Source organism: Fukomys damarensis, unplaced genomic scaffold (genome assembly GCF_012274545.1).
Source record: "Fukomys damarensis isolate Sample0158 unplaced genomic scaffold, DMR_v1.0_HiC HiC_scaffold_4, whole genome shotgun sequence".
NCBI classification, from domain to species: Eukaryota; Metazoa; Chordata; class Mammalia; order Rodentia; family Bathyergidae; genus Fukomys; species Fukomys damarensis.
In genome coordinates this window covers 22,699,481-22,708,142 of record NW_022900916.1, presented here as the reverse complement: position 1 = coordinate 22,708,142, position 8,662 = coordinate 22,699,481, and positions in this window count along the sequence as shown.

Here is an 8,662-nt window from a genome sequence, read left to right as displayed (position 1 = left end):
ATATATGTTATAGCTATATTTATAAGTCATATAATTATATAATTACCTCTACACTATGAATATATTACTGTATAATACATACCTATTTATTATACATGACTGATGCACAAAAGAAATAATATGTAAAGCAAATAAACCTCACTTTTCATGTTATTAGCAGCAGGGTTTTATGAAGTGTTAAGAACTATAATGTTAACACATTCCTTGAATAGAAACAACCCTTTTGGAACTCTGCCAAGGTCTAGAGACCTAAAATTCTACAATTATGATAAAAAGGGTGGAGCTAGGGGAAAAGGCTACATTTAACAGACTGAATTACTTGTACATAGTGTTTTTTTACAGTTAGTGAAATAAGGGCGAAGATAAAAGAGCCACTGACCATGAACTATCTATATAGATACTCTGTAGTTCTTTAAATCTCCCATTTCACAAGACGCAGCAAGGAGGGTAGAAAAGAGGTGGCAGGAAGTGAAGCCCTGAGCAGGTGGCACCTAACGGCTGTTTCGAGGAGTTTGAAATAAAGAATGATTGAAGAGTTTTGAGTAGGGGAGCGACATAATCTTCCATGTTTTAGAACAGATGATAGGGAATAAGAACTGGTAGAGGCAGTATGTTCAGCAGGATCTTATCATTATCCAGGGAGCAGTTATGGGTCCTTGGATCAGAGTGGTAGCATTGGAGGTCATAACAGATCCTGCATCTATTTGAAGGCAGAGTCAATAGGATTAAAAAAAATTCGATTAAGTATGACAGTAAAAGAGAAATTTGGATAACAACACAATTTCTGTTCCAAGTTACTCCATAAAGGATATCGATAGTGGTTGAGATGAGGAAATCCATGGAGACGCAGAATTTGGGGACAGAGAATAGAAAAATAAGAGTTGTGTACTACTCACATTGAGTTTGAAATGTTTACTGAAGTTATTACCTGGAAAACCAAGAGGCAGTAAGGTAGATACATTTGGAGTTCAAAACTGGAGATATAATTTTATTTATTTTTTTGGGCCTGGGGATTGAACTTGAGGACTGTGACAGGCGGGAACACCACTGAGCTAAACCCCTGGCCCCTGCAGATAGAAATTTAAAATAAACAGTGAAACAAGCTGTGAAACTGAGATCACACAAAGGATGAGAGGTGCTCTCTTTGCTGAGCCTTGTGTTCCCTTCTACTTAAGAAGCAGGAAGATAAAAATGGTCCTCTGAGAAGACTGGGAAGAAGTAGCCAGTAGAGCAGTAGAAGTGAGTTAGTGTTCCATCCTAGAAGTGAGGAGAAATGTTTCCTAAAGCAGGGCGAGAGCAACTCTATTAGATAGTTATTCTGTGAAATGACGGTGGGAAGGACAACTGTATAACTGGGCAACATACAAAGCATTAGTGGACTTGTCAGTTTGTTTCATTGGAGGGCTAGAGGTAGTGTCGCTCTGAATCTTTGCAGGATCCAGAACAAAAGCACAGATTTAGACCCATAAATTGTCTATTTAAAGTTTTAAAATCATAAATCAAGATAGCAAATAGCAGACCTCTAGAGGCCACTAGAAATAAAGATGAAAGGTCGAGAAACTAGAAAGCTTGGCACTGATGAAGTCTAGCCACTGAGCCAGTGCCAGCCAGCATCCCCACCAGGCTTGGCAAGGGAGGGGAAGGACCAATTCCCATCCTCCCATCACCACACCAGGAAATGCAGCGCAGCCTGGCCACCTGCTGCAGATACAGATGTGTCTACCCAGCCGCTCTCCTGGGTAATATACAGGCTGCTCGGCTGTGGAGGTGCCGGGTGCTTATAGGCCTTGTCTGGGGGCAGAGCGGGCTTGGGGTCCACAAAGCAGAACTAGCCATGAGACTGTAGGGGATGAGCTGGGTGCTGTCCTGTCCTCAGAGAAGAAATGTGATCTGAATTATTCTGAGGTAGTCCTGATCTCACACTCTGAGGTTTTCTGTTGTTTGCAGTTGGACAGGTCCTAACTGATTCATAGGCATTCAGTAAGTATTCTTTCCATGCTTACTTTGGGAAGAAAATGAGACGACTAACGCCACATGGTACAACATAATGTGCAGCCATTAATAATGGTGAATCAAAGCTGTAAAATGTGTTTAGTATGACAATGTATGTATGTGTGCATATATGGATGTGTATATTTAGGACATCTAGTATGTTTTTGTTTTTTGGTTTTTTGAGACAGGGTCTCACCGTGTAGTTGAGGCTGACCTGGAACTCACTATGTAGCCCAGGCTGGTCTGGAACTCACAGCGATCCTCCTGCCTCAGCATCCCGAGTGCTGGGATTACAGGTGTGCGCCACCACTCCTGGCTATCACATCTAGCATGTATGTGCATATGTACATAGAGAAACATCTGAAAGACTTATTTAGTAAATGAAAATCATGATAGGGTAATATGATTTCCCAGATGACTTGTTATTTATCTTTTTTGGTTTGATGCATTAAATGATCATATATTACTTTGGGTAACATGAAAATAGAAGTTTTAGAATGGAAAACAAAATGGCATATAGCTATTTATTATTAATATACAAGGCTGCCATATATGACCATTCCACATATGGAAGCCAAATCAACAGGTTTTTGTCACTATTTTTGTTGGAAAAAATTTTGGAAATATGTGTTTACAGTTTTATGTTTCTGAAGCAAGCCTAAACTATTGATTATAAACTGCATAAGGTAAGATTTCTCAAACTTTTTCCATTATTTCTCCCATAAACATTTTTTGTTAATTTCCACACAATTTTAATACTATATGCTATATTGTATCTGTGTATTTTATACCTTTGTGAGGCTGTAGACTATTGTAAAAGGTGGAATGTTTTGTATCCCTAGAGCTTCTTTGAGGGTGATACTGATCCTACTAAGAAGGTATGACATCAGCTATGAACATTTCAGAGGCTTGCTTTTAAGGAGTGTGCTCATTAAAGATGAGTGTACTTCCTTTTTAGCCCCCAGACAGGTGTCTTTTCATCCAGTGCCATACTTTGTTCCTGGAAAACACACTAATCTGTATGGTATGATTAAACACTAAAATATTAGTTTGGTCTTAATCTAAGAAGAGGAAAAGCTTAGTTTCTCATATCTCCACTAGCTCTCTCCAAACTTCAACTTCTTTGGCTTATAGAAGATACCCTTCTTTTAAGGCCTCAAGTGCTATTCTAAGACTCCTTTCCAAATTCCTGCTCAAATCTCATCTTATTTTGCATTATCTCTGCCACTGTTTACTAAGTGCTGCAGAAAGTTATCACCTGATCCAAAAACCTATGAAGATTTGTGCTTCCAGGGCCATTTCCGGTGATGGTCGTTGACCCCTTGGCTGTCTGCATCCTCCTGCCCCTTAGTAGCCCATCTGTGTTACTTCTCTCTCTGTTCCTAGACCTTAGTTCCAGTGTCCAGCTGACACTGGTTTGGGGTTTTAACATAGCTTTCTAAAGACTGAAGTAGCCCCAGGAATTAAGATGCAGACAGGAATTTAGCACAGCTGCAGTAGTCACTGCTGTATTTCAGATCCCTGCTGAACATGACTCCTCTGAGTCCCTGCACGTTGCAGGCAGGCAGAGTCATTTCCCCAAACCAGACTCCCCTTTGGATATGTCTTCTTTCCCTTCCTCTTTGCGTCACCCTGGAGCCGCAAAGTTTTCTGCCTCTGTGTAACCCAAAGAAAGAAAAAAATATAAAGTCGAATGAACCAGAACAAACTAACACCATGATTGTTTTGAGGCCCTTAGGTTCAATTAAAGACCGCCTTTTAATCTTGGTTCTGATAGATGAAGGGCTCCCTGTGAAACATCCGCATGTAGATACTCCATTGCTATTGAGTTTTCCTGTAAACAAAGTCTACTTTTGCATTTCTTCCACTCTTAGAGTTCATTTGACAAATATTTATCGAGTGTTGACTGTGTGCCAGATACTCTACCAAGTATTTGAGATACAGTGATAAATAACACAGCCATGTCCACTATCGTCACAAAACTTATAAATTATTATAAATAATGTTTTTCCTTCCACACAAGTTAGAGAGTCTGTGCTGTGAACCAGCTTCAATTTTTATTTAAAAATTCAGAGACTATTTGCTCAGCTTCACCATTCAGGTCAGGACACCATTTCTAGCAACTGAAAATGCTTCCTTGTTACATATATTAGTATAAAGACTGCCTGTGGGTTTCATCTGTAATTTTGTCAATCACGAACTACTTAGTCTAAGTGTTTTTCCAACTCAAGGTCACAGGACAGACTGTATTGGAAACGATGATAAAATGAAACACACAACACACACAGAGATATAACATCACACACAATGTATCGTGCACACACACATGTACACAACATCGCACAAGTACACTGTATACCACATACGTGCGTGCACACACACATAAAGCATACAGTGAAAAATTCAGAGGTGGTGTTAAACATTAGGGAGGGGAAGTGGGAAGGGTAGGGGAAAGGAAAGAAGGGAAAGGAACATGTGTGAGAAAAGGAAAAAATGGAAACAAAGTCTTTGTAAATAGGGAAGGATGGAGGGAGTAAAGGGAGGGCAGAGAAATGGGAAAAAAATAAAAACCAGGATATATCGTGTAATGGTATAAGATCCCAGTGATGAAAGTAACTGCACTGTATACCTAAAAAGTACCAATAAACTTAATGAAAAAAAAAACATTAGGTGAGGGGAGCAAAGAGTCTGTTATTTAGAAAAAAGTCATGGGAAAGTCTAATCGTTCAACAGATTTGGATACTAATCCAACTGAAAGATCAAGTGACTGGGAATCCAGAAAATATCTGTATTGGGTTGGTGGCCATACTCTTCTTGATAATCTACAGGACACAAGGAGCCAGTGCCCCTTTGGGTTTTCATCTCTCCAGAACTGGCCCATGGTTTAAGTACAATCGCTATAATTGGTATTGCTTTTCCAAGTAAGGAGTCTTGCCTGTCTTCTTCACACCATATGCACATGGACCAAGGTCCCATCAAGATTTCTTTCACAGATGGTCTAGGCAAATCTTATACACTGAGCGGCATAAGAATTCCAAAAGTTATTATTATATGCAAGTTGCTTATTCCTACATTTACTAGACTGTAAACTGTTATAGACTCCCTCCTTCAAATGTCTACTTGGTATATCTCCATCATCTTTGGCAAGGTCAGTTCTGGCCACTCAGAGAAAATGTTCCATCCTCAATACTTTCTCCTTGTCAAGAAAATTCCAGGCTTTTGGAATTTGTCTGGATTCTAATTAGACTTGCCTCCACACAGGCTCACGTCCCAAAGGCAGAAGAGATGGAGTCAGATTCCTGTTCAGTCTCCAGAAGGAGCCTAAAAAGCGAGCATACACTGCCAAAATTGGTGCTTTACTTACTTTATTTTTTATTTTTTTCTTGCCTCAGAGACAACATGTTAAGAAAGTGCAGTCCTCTTGTATACATGCCTTGGATAGAATTTCTGGCCTAAAAATAACCCTGGCACGATTGGGCTCTGGAGCATCTGATTCCTTTTTGGGCCTGGCTTATTTCAGAAATCACCTCATTAGCTTCACATGGCTCTATCTTAACCATCCTGATGATGGCACCAGCTGCACTTAAATTACTTTTATATTTTTTCTAGCTAAAGTGCTTTAAATTACAAAATATATCATTGTATGGAAGATGATATCACAGATGGTCATTTTCTCTCACCTAGATCTAATTTTTTATTTGTACTTTTAAATGAAAAGTATAGACATTGCTGAAGGAAGCTCTGTCCTTAATCTTTTCTACTCCCTCAGCCCCAGCAAAACCCATCTTTCCAAATATATCATGCATACATAGTTTACTACTGCCACTATGTCTTTTTATCCATAAAATCATATAAATGTATTTTGTTTTAAAGTTTATATAAGTAAGATGAATCAAAATTAAATTTAATTAGATCTCCATGAATTATGATGGATATATTTTTAAAACATAATGTTAAATGAAGATATAAACCTCTCCTTATTGGCAGAAACATGGACAATGATTCTTAACTTTTCCATCTTACAGTATAGCATATATCCAGTTAAGTGGGTCCAGACTATGTTAATCCTGTTTTTTAAATATATAAAAACACACATGATATTAGATGTCTTTGTGAAATTTTTAGAAATGTTAGGGGGAAAACCTATTTTAAACAAACTATTTAAAAACTATACTTTGTCCTTGCTATCAAAAAACTGATGACATGGTCAAAATACGATGACAGCTGTAAACATGGGGGAAACCGTCTCATGAGTTAGCAATGCATTTCAGTTTGGAAAATCCAAAATGAGCATTTAGAAAAATCCATCATCGTGAAGCAGTTTACAGTTGCTTCATGATCTTATTAGGTTGCAAAACATGAAGCATGATGAATTAGCACTTTGAAGTCTTCACCCTGCCACTGGGAAAATTTTGTTTGCATTGGTCATATGATCATCTTGGTAATATGAAACGTAGATAAAAGGTTGAGGAATTAATTTGGAAGAATTTGCATGGGGAATGAGAAAGACAGTTCTAGTGATTTGAGTTGATTCTGTTTCTTCTTTATTGTTTTTTTCTGATTTTAAAATTGTTTGTATATTTTTTACTTAAAGTGAAAAAGATAAAATCATGAAGAGAAAATAAATTGTTTACAATTCTTTTATTCTGAAGTAACTACTAAGTAACTACTATTAATAGCTTTCAACTGCTGTATCATGTCCTTTTGCCTACATAATTATTTTCTTTCATAGTTTTGAAATTATTTAATATATAACTATTATAAATTCATAAATATTATATGTATATTTACAATTATTCCTTTTTCCTGAAATAAGTATACATGTATTAAAACATTAGTATAAATTATAAAATATATAATTAGTATAAAAATTCAACTACCGGACACATAGACACATTAAAAAGTCCCTAATTCTAAGACCTGGAAGGGTAGCTCTGTGGTAGAGTACTCAGCTAGTATGTGCGAGAGCTGTTTGATTCCCAGCATTTCAAAAGGAAATGGCATTCTCCCATTCTTGACTACCACTTTCTATACAACTTGATTTTACTGTTTCAAATGGTGCTTATGACGTATTTTTCCAAGCATTTTCTATGTGAGCATTTTAAAAACAATGGCTCTGCAGTTACACTCCACTTTTTCATTCGTTCACTTAATAATTACGGTAGGTTGTTACACTGGTGATCTCCAGCATCCATACCTACTGAACCTGAAACTCTTGTGCAGTCATCTTCCACACTACCTGAGCTGGACCCTGTGCCTCACTTTGGCCAAAAGACACCAGCCAGCTTGCCGCCAGTACAGGCTTGGTAGATAAGGGTACTGGGAGAATAAAAAGAGAATAATCTAGATATGTTATGTACAAGCACAAATTCCCTATGATGAATGCGATCACTAAGTATATCTAAAATGTATCAACAAAATTAATGACAACAACCAAAAAGAATTTGCACACTGGGCCTTGTTTTCTTAGGTTCACTCCCTCTTGGAACCCAGCTGCCATATGTTCCACTCGCTGGTCAAGACTTCAAATGAAGAGAAGGTGCATAGGAGGGAACTGAGGTTAATCCAGGTGACAGCCTAGTAATAGATGTGAGATATTTTTGGATGTTCCAGCCCCAGAATCATCTGCCAGCTAAATAAAGCATATGAGTGACCCTGGGAACACTCCAAGGGGCAGATAAACATTTTTAGTCAATCTTTAGACTCCTGACATAGAATAAGTGTTTTAAATGTGAATGTTTAATTATGTAGCAACCATTAACTGAAACAATAATTTTATCATTTAATTTTTATCTACATTATTCCTTTAAATTGTTGACTACTATTCAGTTATATGAATATCCAAGCATTTATTTGATTAATCCCTACCAATGGATGTTTAACTTATTTGGATCAGTTATGTTGCAATGGGCCTCGTATTTAACACTACCTCTATTAAATATCTTAATTACAAATGTTCAGTTATACTTCTGAATATTTCCTCATGTAAATTTTTAGATATTTCTGAATCAGTCTAGGCAGTCTTTAGGGCTACTGATAGTGCCAATTTAGTGCACACACACACACATGCACACACACACACACACACACACACACACACACACTGCTCAAGAAGTAAGATATTTTTATTTTCCAAAATGGGCATATTAAAGATAAGAAAGACCACTTTTAAGCATTGCTAGTCAGCTTAGACTTTGGCCTGTTTACCTTAACTAATTACTTGCATTGAGAAGATGGAACATAATTATGGAGAAAAGGGCAAACAAACTTTTAAAAATATCTGCTGCTGTAAGAATTCACCCAGAGTAAAGCTTTCTTGAAGCTGAAATTTATGTTTGGCAATATCCATTAAAAATGGAAAGAGGGACTGTGAATTTGTACTGTTTTGGGAGGCAGTTGTTCAACATCTTGTAAAGTCAAAGTTGCATGTGCCATTTAATTCAGAAATTTCACTACTAGGTAGCCCAGAGAAACTTGTACATGGACAAAGGTAGAAGAACAGTTAGACTAGTGCTCTTTGTAATGGAAAATCAATTATGTGTCAATGGAAAAATGTTTATATATTGATGGCATAGTACAGTGAAACAATTAGTACAAATCCTTATATTAACATAAGTGAATTTCACAAACTAATGGGGTGGAGGGAGAAAAGATAGAAAAGCAGGCTGTG